At 42.8% G+C, this 18,706-nt stretch overlaps 1 protein-coding gene across 1 annotated transcript in view; it reads right to left on the bottom strand.

Moving 5' to 3' along the window:
* FBXW4 (F-box and WD repeat domain containing 4) overlaps positions 1–18,706 on the bottom strand; it is a 729,974-nt gene that overhangs the window by 118,814 nt on the left and 592,454 nt on the right. The gene's annotated exons all lie outside the window — the stretch shown is intronic.

The following is an 18,706-nucleotide window of genomic DNA, read 5'->3' as shown; positions in this document are numbered from 1 at the left end:
CATCACCCACTGTTTAAAGGAAAATACATTTGGTTTTCTCAATATTCACACAAGGATTTATGATACCTTAGGCACAGTGACAATGGTGTGCTGCCACAAGTTTTTCAAGAGGGATCTCTTGATATGTACCTTGCCTACAAACTGCCCAAATCCTGTCGCCCTGCGTGGTATTAAGTAACTATAATTTATTGTCACAAGCAAACATTTGCCAAACTGTAAACCAATTCTGCGACCAACAATGAACACCCTACAGGATCAGATTCATTGAATCGATCTCACTGACACATCATAGCTTACACACTTCATTTGATTCACTGATGAATCGACAGGATTGTGTAGATAAAAATGTGTCACTCATGATACGCACACGTGCTTGAGACTCTTCATGCTCCATCTGGATGACGTGTTTTGAGAGGAAAGGTTTCTTAGCCAATCGTATTAATCATAGGGAAACTTTGTTGTTGTCAATGAGAGCACTATTGATTCGACCAGATCCGAAAGATCACCCTGAAGGACCTTTCCAGTCATATGAATTTGTCACTAAAATGCTCTAGTTAGACTAGTACCACACATTTCTATAAAATTAAACATTTGATCTGTTTATTGTCAATATAATCTTGTTCTTCCAATGGATCAAACGCCTCTAAAATACAGAATATAATGTTCAGTACAGAAGATACAGGGAGGGTCGGGATCAAGGCTGGCTGAAGATGCAGAGGGGCCTATTGCAGATCAAGGCAAGGGGAGCCCTGAATATTTCTAGACCAAAGTGCAACACTAGACATGCGCTAAGCAAAGGCCGATATAATGACATTAAAATAAATGAATACTGGAAAAGACAAGATAAATAATCCATTAATTGATGGCATAGTGTGAGCACCTGAGGTGGGGAACAAAGCATAATACAAATATTCACAGCATGCCTTTAGCAGGATCTTCAGGATGCAAACTCTACGTAACGGAAAAAGGCCCCTCAAGGACCTGGTGCCCCATTCTACTGAAAGGGAAGGAATTCCCTGGTGCTGCTACTGGTGGGAAATCATCATTGACGTCTGGTACCCTGACTGACAGCACACAGTTTGATTTGAGTTACTTCCTTCTACAAACAGACCATTGGCCCTCACTTTGGGAGACACCTACATGAAAACACCCGCTAAGCATCTAAGTGTTAATGTTTCGGACAATGCACATTCCTTTCAAAGTATTAGGAGAGTAAATACCTGAACTGAATTGTTTGGTGCACCTCTTGACGAGAGCTATGCTTCATATGTACAACACAGGCTTTTTTTTCAACCACAAGCTGCTATGACGGGTCAACCTTGGAATCTTCTTTGAAGTTTAAAAGAGAAGCTAGAATGCACCTTGCGAACAAGGTCACTTGCAGAGCCTGAATATTTTGTTTCCATTGGCTACTTGATCCAGTGTCACGGATCTAAGACACCATCGTCAAATGCCTTAATTCCATCTGTAATCTGGGCTAAATCCTTGTTGGGGGATAAAGACCACACAAAAGGAGAAATGGAGTCCTAGAAGATGTTAAAATAAGTAAACACCTTTGTGTCAGAGAAATAGCTGATGAAGCAGATTAGCGCCTAACGCACTGGTGTTCCCAGATCAGAAGGCGAAAGGCCTGCGCGATCTTTGTAGCCAGCACGCTTCTGTGATCACAGTTCTGGCGGCATGCTGAGACCAGTCCGTTTCCCCCAGTCGCTCTCCAAAGAGCAGATTACGTAGAATAACAATTTCTTTGTCACAGTGTAATTCCCTCCGTGACCGTGACTGTGGGCGACTACATCGACCCTCGATGCCAAGCCCCTAGCAACCATTTAGAGAGGCTAGTCAGCCCTGGCGACAGCCCCCCATGCAAGCTAGGAGGACAAGCTTTAGCAACAAGTGCATGAATTAATCTCCCCCAACCTGAATACAAGGGTGATGAGTTATTGGACTTTGTCTTGCTCAAGGCCAAGAATCTGTGGATTCCAGACTTCTGTCTTATTAGCCTCCCCCCCCCCCCCGCTCTTTCTTTCTTATGTACCTAGTAATACTCCTTAGAATAAAAGATTTACCTATGTAGGTCAAAAGGATAAATAGTTTACAGACTTGAATAAACCTCTTATGTGTTCCCATGAGATGACAAAACATGATTATGGAGAGGGAACGCAGAGTGTGCAAGAACTGAAATAGAATGGATATGACATTTTAGCTAGCATAAAACTTAGAAAAATTAAGAACACGTCTTTATGTGTCTCCCTGCTTTATTTTCACCAGACGTGGTCAGTGTGGCTTAGGCTATTGCAACAAGAAGTGCAAGATGAAGTGTGTAAACCTCTTGGTGGTCGTGTAATTTCGTGGCAGGTAAGCGTTTAAAGCCGTGCCCTGCTATGCATTGACCTGCCAGTGAGTCTGATTTGATTACAAGCACCATAAAGGAGGAAAAGATAGTATATCCTGAAGAATGGCACCAGTGGGCAGACAGCAGCAATCTGAAAGGGTTAGTGGTGTTGGCTTTAATTGTAGCCGAAAACGTGCCACTGCGGCGTCTGGGTAAACTGGAAAGGGTGTCAAAGCCAGCGACAATTCACAAAAGTTACTCAGTGCACTGACATCAGGCCCTAGATCATTGTTTTCAGATCGCTGTCCATAAAGGTATTCTACTTGCACACGTAGTGACACATAGGTGAACAAATAACAGTCAATTGTGAATGCAAAATCACGTTAGGGACCCACAGAACATGAATTTTCATTTGTAAATCGATTTACTTGCACTTGAAACGACACTGATATATTGCAATGTTAAATGCAAGGAAAGCTCCCACAGGTTGGTGAGAGCCTATATTAAAACTCCTGAAAAATATCAAAACATGATTTTCAACCAGGCTGTTCCTACTGAAAAACATATGTAGCTACCTCAATTTATAAAAAAAATAGAACTGAAACTGAAGGTAGTATAACTTTGCAAAATGAATGCAAATCACCACTGTGAAATTAACAACTGTCTAGATAAAAGAGCACGACCAACGCCAATAGGTCTAGAATTGACTGCATGTCTTTGACTTTGTCAATGCTTCCTTTGTTTAGTTATGGTATCTGCAAAACTGTATTGTTGGGTGAACTGCCAGAACCTCATCAAACCCCAAAAATAAAACCAAAAGATTTTTTGGGGTTCTCAAGAAGCAGACATTGCCATAGTAGCCCCTGACAGTGAAGGGAGCTTTCTTGTATGCAGATGTGCTCCTTGAGAAAGTAGAATGCCATCACTCACAGTGAAGTTAGCCAATAGCTGAAGTGCCACTTCCCCAAGCGACTGTTGTAGTGGGTGGAAGAAAAATGTGAATGACATAATAAAAGACTAGTGGATAAAGAGGGCTGGCTGCAAGCCCAGTAAGCAAATATATTATACAGTTTTAATACAGTCGAAAGATCTTGGCTAACAGCAGACCTCATAAATAATGAGTCTTACTTTGTGTATCGTCAACAATTTTGCATCCTATACGATTATTTGAAGAAAGCAGTGCTTCAGATTATTGCAAGAACTTTGTGCAATTAATAATGATATTAGTAAGAACGTTGCATAATTCACACATCTCTGCCTGCTTCCAGTTTATAATGAAAACCACTGTATCACTCCATCATCAATTCCATGAGTGTTTAAGCATCATCGGCCTCATCCCGGTCCCTCACACATCCCCCCTGTAATGTATACCACTGCTTTTGTTTCCAATCAGTAGCTAGACTATGAAATACTGCACACTACTTAAATTGTTTTCTCCATTCTTGTAGTGTTTTTTTTAAATCTTTCTACAATATGGTTCTGAAGAAGCCTTGCTTACCCCTAAAACAAGACTGAAGCACTTGTGTGACCTGCCTAGCCTGCAGGGCAGATGCGGCCCTTTATCCGATCGGGCATTTTCCTAGAGGACAGGAGCGGTTAGAGGATGGTCACTACCTCAGTGTTCAGCTGCCAGGGCTTCATGGCAGCAGGCAAAAACAGAGAGAAAGAGAGAGATTGAATCGAAGGAGACAGGAAAGAAAGAGACAAGAAGGGTGCAGGGTCTCATGAAAATGTTTAATAGGCCTTGTTGGCAACTGTTTTGCCAAGACTGTTTTGGTTTCCAGTCAGGCCCTGCTTGACTGTGGTATATCATGGTCATCACAGGTATTTATCGAAAGGTGATAAAAAGAGAGAAACAACATTAAACGTTTTCAAATAAATTTCCTAGGGGTACCAACATAATATAAACTACCTTTCACACCCAACATGGCGGGCGCCCCACGCCCATAAGGCAAAATGGGCTTTAGCCCCACCCTCCCCCTCTTGTGACTCAGCATGGGCTGCTGTAGCTTGAACTGTTGTGGGCTCGGCTCAGCAGTGTCTGGAGTCTGATCTCCGCCACACCCGAGTTTTTCACAGATCCTTAAAAGACCATTTACATGCCTTTTGTGAATGGGTTAATAAGGCTTTGTTTTTTTAGTTTTGTTCACTCGTTCCAGTTTCAAAAGTAGGGATGCCACCTTTATAAAAGAAAAATACCAGCCATTTGTTGTTTAAAGAACCTGCAAAGACTTGGCCTTGACACTAAATAGGGTTATAAATAAAAAGGTATGTATTCATTTGTAACATTACTTTTCTGTCTTTGTTTCCTTTAATTATTAGTCATGGACCATTAATACAGCCCTAGAACACATTTATAAGTGTTTTCTGTTTTTATTTGCTGTTTGAAGTATGAAAAAAAGTGCTAAAAAAACTGGCTTTAAGTGATTTTGCTTATTTTTGTACTGGCTGGGACATCAAAATACTAGTGGTGCTGGTAGAAATCTGATCAGCTGACAGCCCTAATCAGGAGACTGAAAGTTTGTTGCAGGATCAGCACATTATTTATTTCCTCCACCCTCCATCCCTGACTGATGCCATAATAGCAATAGTATAGCTTATATTTGAAACCCTACAACAACTCTCACCTCATTCTCACTGCTCACCCTTCACTTTCACGCTCATCCTGCACTTACGTTGCTCACCATGCCATTCACCTTTCTCCTACCTTACACTCACACAAGCACTCTGCCCGCACATGACACTCCACTTGTCACTTTCACCACTCACCCAACACTCACAGAGGTCACACTGCATTCACACTGTTACCCTGCACTCACACCGTTCATCCTCCTCAATCCCTGCACTCACACAAGTACACAGCTCACCCTGCACTCACAGCGACCACACTGCAATCATGCCCCTTGCCATGAACTCACACCGTTCTCCCTCCATTTACCCTGTGGTCACATGAGTACACCTCTCACCCTGTACTTACAGTGATCGCACTGCACTTTCATTACTCACCATGCACACACGTTTTTCATCCTGCACTTACACTAGCACACTACTCACCCTGCACTCATGACCCTTCACTTACCTCTCACTTTCACAGCTCACTCTGTGATCTCACTCAAACAAGCACATCACTCATCATGCATTCGTTCGTCCCACTCTGCAATTTCACCTGAACCCAAGCCCATGTCACATCATTCATCCTACAGTCATTCCTTTCACCAGACTCTCACAGTGTCACACCGCTCACTGTGCATTCACATAGGCACTCCTGTCACTCACACAGCTCACCCTTCACTCATATGGGCACAGTACTCAACCTGAACTCACACCACACAACCAAGCACATCACTCACCCTGGAGTCACACCACTCACCTTGCACGTTCTCCTCTCACCCTGCACTCATATGGACAAAGCTCTCAGCCTGCATTCATACAGACACTCTGTTCATCCTGCCTGCACACACCAGTCACTGTCACAGATCACCCTTCACTCTCGCCGCTTACCCTGATCCACACACAGACACAACCCTTAGCCTGCATTTAAACCACTCACACCACCCTACACTCACTCCGCACGCAATACTCTCACTTGACAATCAATCAATCAGGGGTTTATATAGCGCACTGCTCACCCGTGAGGGTCTGACGGCGTGGGGGAGGTGGGGGGAGGGGACGGCTCCGGATCAGTTCAACAGCCAGGTCTTGAGGTCCTTCCTGAACGAGTGCAGGGTCGGGGAGCGTCTAATGTTCACAGGGAGTTTGTGCCAGGTCTTTGCTGCGAAGTAGGAGAAAGCTCTCCCGCCAGTTCTGTTTCTGCAGATGCGGGGGACCTCTGCCAGGGCGAGGTCGGCGGAGCGGAGGTTCCTCTTGGGTATGTGGAAGAATAATCTCTCGTTGAGTTATTTGGGTCCGATGTTGTTGAGGGATTTGTAGGTGTGGGTGAGGAGTTTGAAGGTGAACCTCTTGTCGATGGGGAGCCAGTGGAGGGCTCGTAGGTGTTGGGTCATATGCTCGTGACGAGGTGTCCGGAGGACACGTCTGGCTGCGGCGTTCTGGATAGTTTGGAGTTTGTGTAGAAGAGTTCAGTTGATTCCAGCATAAAGGTCTTACGGAGGATTCGAAGGCTGTTGAAACTTGGTGGAAGCAACAGCATTGATTTGGCGGTTCATGGAGAGGGAGGAGTCAAGGATGATGCCGAGGTTCCGAGCGTGGTCTGTCAGGGTGGGCGGGTTCCTGAGGGCAGAGGGCCACCAGGTGTTGTCCCAGGCAGAGGTGCAGGGTCCGAGGATGAGGACCTTGGTCTTCTCTGAGTTGAGCTTCAGACAGCTGTTTTTCATCCATGCTGCCACGTTCTTCATTCCTTCCTGGAAGCAGAGTCTGGTGTCTTCAGGACTCTTCGTGGATGGATGAGCTGGGTGTCGTCAGCGTAGGATACAATGCGGAGTCCATGCATCTACATGGCATCCCTCGCTGCTGACAATGGCGGCGAGGGATGCCATGTAGATGTTGAAGAGCGTGGGGATGAGTGATGATCCCTGGGCCCTTCCTATCACATTGCATTCATGCAGCTCACCCAACACTCACATCAGCACATTTTTCACCCTACACTCACACCACTCACGCTGCAATCACTCACACTATTCACCATCACCCAGCACTTACATGAGCACACGTTACTTTGAATATATAAAAATGACAACACTCATGAATATACACACATTTCTACAAAGGCACCTATAGACTTCCTGCTCTTTCCTTAGTACTAGATGGCTACTTAATTCTATCTGTAACAATGGGGTGGTGCCCGAGGAGAGAGTGGACTGAGAATGTGGGATGGCACAAGGAGGGAGGCAAGGGCTCAGAATTTGGGGTACCTTCAGCCATTCCTGGCTTTCCATTCACCACAATGCTTTATTCCGAGACATTGGTTTAGATTTTTTACCTTGAACGTTGAGTCTCAAAAACCCCCAAAATGCATAGTGTACTGGATAAAATCCATGGTTGCCAAAAAAGTCAAGCATTTCATAAGATCAGTTATATGCTTTGATATTACATGTTAGAACGTGGATTAGTTAATTTCCAATACTGTAACTGCTTGATACACACTTAAAACCAAATATAAGCCCTGTGCAGCTTTTTTAAGGAAGTGCACTTTTCATTAACATCATACTTGTAACAAACTTTGACAAGGCAATATATATATATTTTTTAATAGCCTATAGAGAATATGTTTTTATTAAGCCCGACTAAAAGGCAAGGCAGGTATAGCAGGAGCAGCAGTAAAAGCTTATCTAACACAATAAAAGCAGCTTGACTAATGGCAGTGTGAGTAGCAGCGTGCCTGTGTGTGTGTGACAGAGTACAAATGTACGAAAGAGTGCACGGGTGAATGAGATATAGTGAGAATTTGTGTTTGAGAGAATGTGTGTGTGTGTGTGTGAGTGCATATGTGTTATGCGTACAAGTGTGCTGCTTGTCTGGCATACTGGAGGTTATTTGTGCCTCATGGACAAGGGCACGAATAGCACATGGATGCAACAAATTACCTATGACAAACTGCAGGCCCTGACAAGCTTCTATTAAGACACCGTGATTGGCTAGAGGGACTCGAATGACCTAACTGAGAAAGCTGCTAGCCCAGTTGTACCCAGTGGCAGGGATACAGAACACAAGCCACCACACCTGGTAATTCTGCAGCACACATAGAAAAAGGAAAATACCTCTTGTGATTGTTTCTGTGTTTCTACCTGCATAAAAACAATCACCCCACAATAAAAACACCCTTGCACCATAGCGCAAGGGTACCTTCATTGGCACATTGCCCGCTAGCGCAGGGGAAAAGGACAGGAATGGGCCAGATCTTGTAGATATGGTGCAATCCTGCCCCTTTCTTGTTACAAACGGCTGCGCAGCTGGAAGGCTTGCTGCACAGCACAGCGTTACAATATTGTAAATGAGGCCCTTAATTTATAGCATATGGGGGTGGATCTATAGCAAAATGGTGGAACTGATATTTGAGGTAACTCTTATCATAAGATTTCCTGTACTCATTTTATAATGAGTATCTAAAGCAAAATGCTGACCCTTGTATACTGGAGGGAATTGTTACAGATACCCATGACTGTGGCAGACATATTCTTGGCAAATTTCTGGTACTGTCAAATTGACTGTACTCCTTGGCATAAGGGGCTCACCCATGAAAAAATGATGACCTTGGTATAGTGGAAGTGATTTCTGACCATACATTTGCAAAAAATGACATCTGCTCCTAAGAAAGGCCGGTACACCATGAAAGGGGTGGGATATTTCACGAATGCCCTAAAAGGGTCTGCTGCATTGTAGCAAATTTGATCCCAAAAGTTTCAAAATGTTTTCACGGGAAAAGTCTGCTCTCCCTTATATCATCTACCAGAAATCTGTAACTTGCTTTGCTTGCTTGAATATGGGGGTAGTATCACACCCCACCACTTACATAGATCTTTTTCTTCCTATAATGGCTATGAGATTAGCTCGGACCCTTTCTGGGAATGTGTGTTCTGCCCCATTGCTGGAAGCAGGACTGGCTTTAAGGCAGTGCTACCAGTGCAGCCACACCCGATGTTGACTTCGGTGGAGGGGCGCTGCGTTTGAAAGTAATTTTTGGTTTAAAAACACATGAACTTCCTTCAGTATCAGGTAGTTTTCAGGCAACAATAAAAACAACTGGATAATTCTGGTGATTAATGTTCTAACTGGTGAGAATTCGGAATTGTGTCGAATTGCAGTTTTGACTCATCATAGAGTAGATTGGAGGGTTAATGTGCCTGCTGCGAAGAGTGTGCACCATGCAGATCACAGAACTGAGTGCGAATGTACTATCACAGTAGCACTATACAAAATTAAATGTTCGTCAGAGAGAGGCTATAGAGAGATGAGGTGCACTGTTGGAGAGTGGCAGTGAGAGAATCTATGGAGAAGGAGGGCATTAAAAAAAGATAGTGGCACGGGGTGCAATCAGCGCTCCAGCTGGCCCTGGCTAGTAGTCTTAGCCTCCCCCTGAAATTCAGTCAGGTCTAGTTGTGCCCCTGCAACATCGTGTAACTGCCTGCTAAAGGTAAGAGTTGAAGCCTCAATAAAGAAAGAAAGGCAGCTCCCTGCATTGGCTTTTCTTTCATTCGTGCAACAAAATATACATCCCCCACTGTGGTCCAGCCCAGCAGTTGGGTTATAATATTCTGAATTGTGTCTTGAAATTAGATCTCTCTTTGGTTAATCCAGATGTTACGTGTCAATAACGCAAGCAGTCTTACATTAATTCCTATTTTCGATGTTCCTTGTAATTAAAAGCATAGTTCTACTGAGGTAGGCGAGAAATATGTTTTAAAAAACCCCGCCACCTTCTCCTTGTATCAAAGTAGAATTTAAACCTCCCAAATGCAACTGCCATACACAATAGCTGAGAGATCCCTACCCACATATGCCTATAGCCCGTCCTGCGATATAAATAACACTCAAAGCTACAGCTAAGCTGTATTTGTTCGGGGCACTGACCAGTTTATCTTGCTGTGCATTCCACGATAGGCAAATAAAGTGTTTTTGTTGCGAACAATATCACAAATCTTTCCCCGATTCTCTGCGGCAGGGATGTCCCAGGGACACAAGCATTGAGCCGTCCCCAGAGATGGGGTCGCCCGCAGCCTTTCGAGACTTGGGAAGGGGGGGCACATGCCCACTCCCCTTTTGAAATAGCACCCACTGGGGATGGGGTCCCTGGTACTATTCGAGGCTCAGTGATGCTCTCTCCAGGCAGGGAACTCGACTTTGCTCGGGGGAAGCAGTTACACAATTCTGCTCCCACCGGGCAAAGAGAAAGTGCTGTCTCCCCCCAGCACCAAGTAGAGTGCTGGCTGGGAGTCAGTTGGAGTCGCGAGGGATTTGGGGCTCCCCCATGTCCCCTTATGACCCCTGGAGTGTGGGTGGCATTTTTTTTTAAAAACAAATATTTTCCTGCTGGTGGTACCCCCAACAAGTGGCAGGGGCATCACTAAACATTTTTGTAAAGTGTGTGGGGGGGGGGGGGGGCTGCAGGAAGTGTACCATCTCCCAGGAACATATAAAAACACAGTAAGTCTATTGGGTCATTAAATAAATACTTGACATTCGGTGAGCTTACTATTTTTTTTTAAAGCACTCCTTTTGCCCTTGCCATGCACTTCTAACTACCCCACATATTACCTAACTCATGGCATGTTCTATAACATCATTGATAGCATCACTGTGCCATTTGTAATGAAACCATTGATCACAAGTCTGCGCATCGCGGCGGCGGCGCAGGTTAGAGTTACTTTACAGCATGAGTTATTGTTACTAGAGAAAACTAGAACTGGTGAATTTCAGCATTTTACTTTCTACTGTAAATCTTTATGTTGTCACCGAAATTTTCATCTACCTCGAATGTTTGTTTTTTTCAGGAAATTTCTACGTTTGAAAAAAAGTAAAGTAATATGTACTACTAATTCCCAACTATAACACCACTTTAACCTATATATATTGAAATCAGATCAATACAGTAAGGGGACCTTTATCCAAAAACACAAAAGTTGTAACCATCCCACTTCTAATTTGGGGTTAAATGCTCAAGGAACCGGATGTATTGCTGCTCATTTCTGCTTTCTGTTTAGGCAATAAAAGAATGGCAAATTTGTATGCCATCTTGAAAGTAGCAGCATAGTGAAAAGTTGAATTGTTTTTCAAATGTATCCTGTAACCATCCCATGTTAGATTTACTTCCTTGCAATTCATTAAACATTTTTAATAATTAATTTTCAAAGCAAAAGAAAGAAAGCAAGGATCATAAATATTGACTACTTTTAACTTACATTTTTAATTGGTGAATCAAGATACATTTGATTTATTGCTAATCTATAACATGGTTGTCTTCGATTATCAACTTTCGACAGGTATAGATATATAGTAGCCTTAATTCTCAATTAAATAAAAAAGCAGTATCGGCATACTGTTTAATAATGTTGCATTCTTGTGAAACAAATACAATATATTATACCCAGTTATTTATTTGTAAACAAGTGGGGGGGATTATGACAGACTAAACATAATGAAACAGTGGCCAGCAGCGATCTCATACAGAAATTAGTAAATATTCAACTTGGTTTCTTAAAATTAATTATTTATACTTCCTTTTTTCTGAGGTTCAGTTCTTTCTGGCCTCTTCTTTCGATATATATATTTTTTCCTATACTCACAAATTTGATTTTATCTATCATAGTTTGTGAATCTGGAAAACCAATCGCCATTGAGATTACCCTTAAGAGCTCTTTGCATTTCTCTTTACATGACTTGATATGACACTCTACATGTAGTTTAATTTATCAGAGAAACTTGTAGCTTCGTCACTACTATAGGTTCAACAATTACAAGGCCCATATTTATGGGAACGTGGTGGCAAGAGAGGCTCTCGACTCTTGGTTTATTGACAATTCAGGCTTTTTAGACTTATTCACGATTTCAAAGCTTCAGATCACTTGTAAATGATCCACAATTTGGTTGTGATCATCTTGTTCAAATGATTTTCAGACTGAAGTGCATGCCAATGACTTCAAGGTTCTTATAACTAACTATGTGCCAAGCTCAGGACTGTGTCGGAGTGTAGGTCTCATCATCTTATATTGGGAATCCTGGATTGTGTCTTTTATACCTAGCCCGTTTGCTTAAATTGGATATTTTATCATTTCTATTCAGAAAATATTTGCTCAGGATATATCATCATTCTACAATATGATCTTGCAATTGACTGCATATTCCTTTCAAATGGAGCACATCATTTAAGATGATCCTAGAAACTTTCTCAAGCTCTCCCAGTGCCTCGCTCATATCCGTTGGTGGATGCAGAATAGCTGGTTATACTTGCATGGTGGAAAATATGAAATATTGCTCATTGGACCTGTAAGCCCATCCAATTTCTCTTCTCTTGGTCCACTGATATGGATTCGCTCCCTACCCTGATGAATCTCACACGAAGGTGTGACCACCAATAGTGATCTCTCATGTTCCCTCAGATACATGTGGTTTACAAATAGCATGTTACCACATATGACAACTGGAAAGGAACCTCCAGCTGTTAACATTACTCCCAGAATACTGTCTTAAAATACTCCCTGAGGTTACGTTCTGCGTGGATTATTTTAACGGCCTCCACACCGGTATCACCCACACCTTTCTTGCCTCACTCCACAAAGTGCAGAAATATGCGCCTCATCTTTTGTTTGGCCTAAAACATCATGCTCACATTACCCCTACAATGAGATCTCTCCACTGGCTTCATTTTAATGAAAGGGCATTGATTAAACACGAGGAGCTACATTACTGAACTTCAAATAACACTGCTATCCTCTTTGTACCTTAACCCAACCAGAAGTCTCAGGTTAGCTAATAGAGGCCTTTTGTCATCCCACCAATTCAATTTAAGAGGTACAATGACTGAAACGGCTGTTACCATTGTTATTAAGGCTCTTCTCTATGGAACTAGTTGCCCAACACTCTGGTATTCAGATAATTTTGCTACCCAAGTTGCAACATCTCAGCCTGGATGACACATGCCCTAATCCCTCTACCTCAAGGTGTTCAGATCATTGTGACCTTTTTAGTGAAACTGCTAAACTACATCATAGTGGAAGGTCTGTTTGGGGTGCACTACTACCTCTGGTACATTCTTGCTCATCCATCCTATTCCCACCCGTTGAGTGCTCTGAGACCACCAACTGGGTAGCCTCAGAGTGCTTCACAAAAAGCCTAGAATAAAATAATTTACAGAAGCCTCTGCATAGAAAATGTAAGCAAAACTAGAGAAAATAGAACAGGGATGAAATACAATCGCAATTAATTCCTTTTTCTGTGAAATTCAAATGATTTATCTATATTAGAAGTAAGATATGACAGTGGGGTCATGATACATGTTGACATAAAACATAGAAGTGTAGTTGTTGTTAAGGATTATAACAATCATTTTGGTTAGCAGCCCTGAAAATACAACTATTTTTGTTTGCTAAACATTCGTTGGCTAATTAGCACGGGAAACAGTTATTTAGTTTTTTAATCTGGACATTAAGAATGGAATGATACATAAGAACAAAAGCAAAGAATTGAAAGGACAGATAAACGTCCAATAAACTAAAGAATTACAATTTGGATCATTTAATTAATTGGATACATTACTTACGAAGCAATACTTCCACTAATAAAATAATACTTCAATGTATTAATTTAATGTGGACAATGGTCTCTTACTGCCTCCTTCGAGTATGTTGCAGGATAAACTATTTGTCTGATACCCAGAAAATGAAAACTATGGATCATTCCCTGTGCCATGCCTCTCACAACAAAGGGCCAGATGTTTGTTTCCTTTGCGCTAATCACAATTTATGAGTAGTACCAGTCAGGTTGTGAGAATCTGAATCTATACTGAAACATGAATCAATGTAATGCTTTAGACTGTTTGAGGTCCTAAAAGGAGCAGTGTAGTTGAGAAGGGCAACAAAGGTATGTGCCTCTGGTCCAAACAATTATACAGATGGTTAACATATCAATTAAAAAATGTGGCAACACCTCAGTTCTTCCTTATGTGTCAAGGGCCTCTGCAAATTTACCCCCGGTCTGTACTTGATGAGGATTGAGTACTAGAATATAACTATACAGTGATACTATCCAAGGCCTTCAATAACTATATCTTGCATTATGAACTATATTATCCGTACTTAAAAACATCCAATGTGGTAGAGTTAAAGGCATTCTTCTACCATGCGGAATGCTTCCTTAAATCCCACCTGACAGCACTTGGTTAACCCCGTCTTGTCTAAGACATGTATCAATGAAGATTTGCCACACATTTGATGGCAGAGTCAACTATGGAGTCAAGGAAAGTTGCCAATTCAAGGGTCTAATCCTAGCACGCCACAGCAAAAATCGTAAAAGCTCTTTTCACTCTACATGCCTTCATAGCCACTTAATTCTCCAAGGGAACCTGTTCGATTGCACCGAACACACATAACAGGATCCTACAATTGGCAGTCAAGGACTTGTGCTGTGTTCTTTTTACATTATGGATCAGCAAGTGGGACATTTCCCATGCTTCTCGTAACCACTATCTGCTAGAAAAAAAACATAACCTTGGTCTCAAATAATTCTAAAAGTAAATTCCGGGTAATCACTGCCAAACTGGTTTCTGATCTGCGTTAATTTTCATATGGCTCTACAACAGATATTGAGCACAGTTCTGGCATCTAAATGTAGCAGAGAACTTTGCAGACTAGGAGGATGGAGTTGATATGAAAGTGACAGGATAACTGGAAGTGTGTGGTACAACTCAAAAGTTTGAGCTAATAGTTCAACATTACTTTCAAGGGCTTATGTACACAGCCTTGCTATTTTTAGGTCTCACTTATGAAATAGTGCAAGCTGACTGATTGCAGAAGACATTGTAAACTTACAGTGGACGTAGAGCGAACCCATTGCTTACCGTTGATTGGCTTTATCACCACTCTCATTTGCTTACTTCTTACACAATGGCTTTTTTTTCTCTTCTTATATGTGTCCCTCCCCTGGATCATATCCTCTTTATGATTCTTTTGATAGGCTGCATTATATCGCTCCACTGCTCACATTTAGGGGCCTACTTTTTCATTTTAATTCAGCATTCCAAGAGACTGCATTTGTTTCCTAGCCATCTCATTCTTGTACTGTTTCCCCCTCTCACACATTATTGCTTCCCATCCCTCCCAGCCTGTCTGTAAAACCACAGCTACAGGGATGTTTTTGCTGGAGTATGGCTGAAGAGTAGAATTTAAGGGTTGTTTTGCATTATCGCCTGTAAGCCACATACAGCATTAAAGCACAAGCTCTAGAACACAAACGCTTATATTGTACTGGGGGAAGGGCCATCTGCAGTTCTCATTCAGCTGGCCTCTGAGCCACAGGGTGGGTTTAGCATAACACTTCTCCTGGAGGCCCATAAATCTTCTCGCTGGGCTACTGCAGAAGACCAAATGGCTGAATCATGCGTAAAGTAAATTGGCCTTAGTCATTTTTAGGTCTCGGCCTCTCAATGCGCATGCGCATTGAGCGGAGCGAGACTATAGGGGCTTAAACAGAGCTTTAACTAGCTGGCGATTTGATGCTGTGCCCGTGCGCTTTTAGGTCAATGCGCAAGCGCATTGACCTAAAATGCGCGTGCACAGCATTAAATCGCCAGCCATCTGTTCCCAAGCAGCTCTTCCCGCTCCGCCCCACAAGCTTCCCCCAGCGTGCGCTCTGCCTCAGCCGCACTCCTCCCACACCTTTGAAGTGAAGCTTCACTTCAAAGGCCCCTGCTGCTTCACACTACCCCTGCTGCGGCCGTGTCTCATTTCTACTCCCCCCTCCCCACAGCAATGCCCTCCGTCTTGTTTTTTTAAAACTTTTATTTTATCTTTTTTTTAAAAACTTTTTTCCACTACTTGTTTTAAATGCAGTTATATGCAGTCTGCTTGCATTTCTCCTTCCTTCGTGCCCAGTCCCCCTCCCAGCGCTGCCTTGTTTATTTCTCTATTAGTGGCTGTTTCAGATCTGGATTGGTGACTAGTCTGTCACTCATTACTTTATGCAGAGGTCTGACATTTCTGGGACGGGGGGCGGTGCGCTGTGTGCTTCATTTCAGTTTTCACGCAGAACTAAACCGCCGAGCACAAGACAAGATCTTTCAAAACTTTCGGTAGGCAAAAGGACCTCCTTCGCTCTCATGCGTGTCTCGGAGTTGGCTGTTGGTGCCTTTTCTATGTTGCTGACAGCAAGACCTTGCCAGCTTCGACTCCGACACGCCTCCACTAGTTTGCACAACTCACTTACAGCAGATCTTTGGCTCTCCTCCTTTGCGGCGAGTGCCGTTACCTATTGATGCTTGGGCACTGTGCACCACTATAAAGGTAAAACAAAATAAACTGTTAACCCCTTCGATGCTTGTGACGGAACCGTTCCGTCATCAGTCACGGCTGAGCTGTGCTGATGACGGAACGGTTCCGTCACGACCGCACCCTGTTCTGGAATGTCCAGCACAGGGGCGGAATCGGCGCCGCACGGAAGCGGTTAAATAATAATTGACGTGCTTTTACAACTAGGAGTCACAGTGTTTTGAAACACTGGCGAACTTATCTTTTCTGACTTTTTGCCCAATGTTCCTTTAAGTCCCACCAAGTTCTCCGAGTTCTCCCCTTTGTTGTTCATATTTCACTGTTATTTTTCTTTAGCTTCGTTGTAATTTCGCGCGTTAAAGGAGTGATGGTTTACACGCGCCTGTTCCTTCTTAACTTTTGTTCTTATTTGACTTACAAGTACAACACGACATTAATATCTGTTAGGGGGCCAAGGACGGCTGTCAATGTAACATACATGGCTAATTTTCTGTGATTTGATTGTTAGCTTTCTTTAGTGTGGTGTAAATACGTTATTTAAACACACCTGCCTATCGTTGTTATTTGATTTTCAAACTGAGATCACGATTTTATGCTCTAATGCAGTTGGCGTTGGATTGGAGTTCAGTAAAGGCTTTATCTCGCATTATGATTTCTCAGTTCCTTCAGTCTTCTGGATATTGCACATTGACCGGGAGGCGACATACTGCTAGTTTCATTTCCTATTGCCTTTAATTTCGCATTTAACACCCTCATTCTCTTTGATTAAGAACATAGATTTATTTTCAGGCTCATTTGAAAGTTTCGATTTGCATCTATTTTTCTTATATTTATTGGCGCACCTTAAGCATTGGCAAAATGGGTCAGCAGAGCAAATAAAAATAATATAAACCGAAGTATATTGTGACCAGTAGGTCATTATCATCATTGGCACTTGGTTATTTCATAATAAAAAGAGTGTTTTTTCTCCATGGTCTGTGATTGCTCCGTGAAAGCAAAAAAGAGTATCTACACACACACACAACCACCCCGTCAGTGCACGCTTTCACCGGGCACAAACACCACCAGCCGTCAGTGCACGCATTCACCGGGCACAAACACCACCAGCCGTCAGTGCAGGCTTCCACCAGGCGCACACCACCAGCCGGCAGTGCACGCTTCCACCAGGCACACACACCACCGGCCGTCAGTGCACACTTCCACCAGGCACACACACCACCAGCCATCAGTGCACACATCAATTGTTAACACATCCACAATGAACTATTGTAGCAATCGCAGTATGTCGCACTTTACTTTTAAACATATTCATCTAAAGAGCAACAATTCCAATCCAACACACATAATTGCACTACACACCACATGCATACACTACATAACACATGGCTAAAATACATTGCCATTTACAATGCCATTAGCTCTAACTCAAATAAATCCGAGACCTATTGCATTTACAATGCTTGTTTCCCATTACAAACTAACAGTACTGTACCCTTTTTAAATTCTGTTCAGTTTTCTGAGTGAAAGTTATTTGAAAAATAACCCATGCCATTTATGAAGTTTGAAAACACTAACTTCTATTTACAGCACTGGGACACCATAAGATTTTGAAATTGTTTTTCTCCTACCTTTTTTTAACAATACTTTATAAACACTGGCAAAACCAACAACTTTGCATGCGTGTTAGATAGGGATAGACCTTTTGGTTTTGTAAATGCCTTTTCAGAGTTACATTCAAGGCATTGGAGTTTCCAGTGTAGTTTCCTAAAGGTTTGGTTCCGTATAGCTGCTGTTGTCTGAAGAGGACGATGTTCAGTTCACATCTGAAATCCTGGAATGCAAGTGAAACTTAGAGTAAGCTCAGAATCAAAATTGCGAGCCTGATTACAGAGAGTCAGAAGGCTTCTTAATGTTTTTAGTAGTGTCCGCTGCTTTGGAACGGAGTGGTGGGGAGAGGGGGAATAAAAATTAAATAAAATAAACGTTACCTTTGCTGCGTCTCCTCTGTCCTCACTCAACTCTGGCAGCACCGAAAGCACCCAAGCTCCCAGTCTCTCCCAGCCAATCACGACGGCACATCAGCAGCATTGAGATTGGTCCGAGCGGCCTGTTCAGGCAGTGCCTGGGAGCCTGGGCATGTTCTCCACCAGGCTGTGCAACACAGCCAGATGGAGAACATGCTAAGTGCGCAAGACGGTTTGACCTCTTGTCATTATCATTTTCTTTTTTTACACTGATCAAAGAGTAGTGGGGCGACGTTCTTCTGCCTTAGTGGAGGAACCACCACTGTTTTTTGTTTTAGATTAGAGTGGTGCCTTTACATGGAAACTCAATGGAAAAGGGGTCTCTCTCAGACACACTTAAATGCCTATGACAAGTGTGATCCATGTGGACTCTAAATCTGACCCTCTCAACAAACATTCTCTTGAAATTGACCCTC

Source organism: Lissotriton helveticus, chromosome 5_1 (assembly GCF_964261635.1).
Source record: "Lissotriton helveticus chromosome 5_1, aLisHel1.1, whole genome shotgun sequence".
Classification (NCBI taxonomy): domain Eukaryota; kingdom Metazoa; phylum Chordata; class Amphibia; order Caudata; family Salamandridae; genus Lissotriton; species Lissotriton helveticus.
The sequence above is the reverse complement of the archived record's forward strand: the minus strand, read 5'-3'. Positions and strand labels throughout refer to the sequence as shown.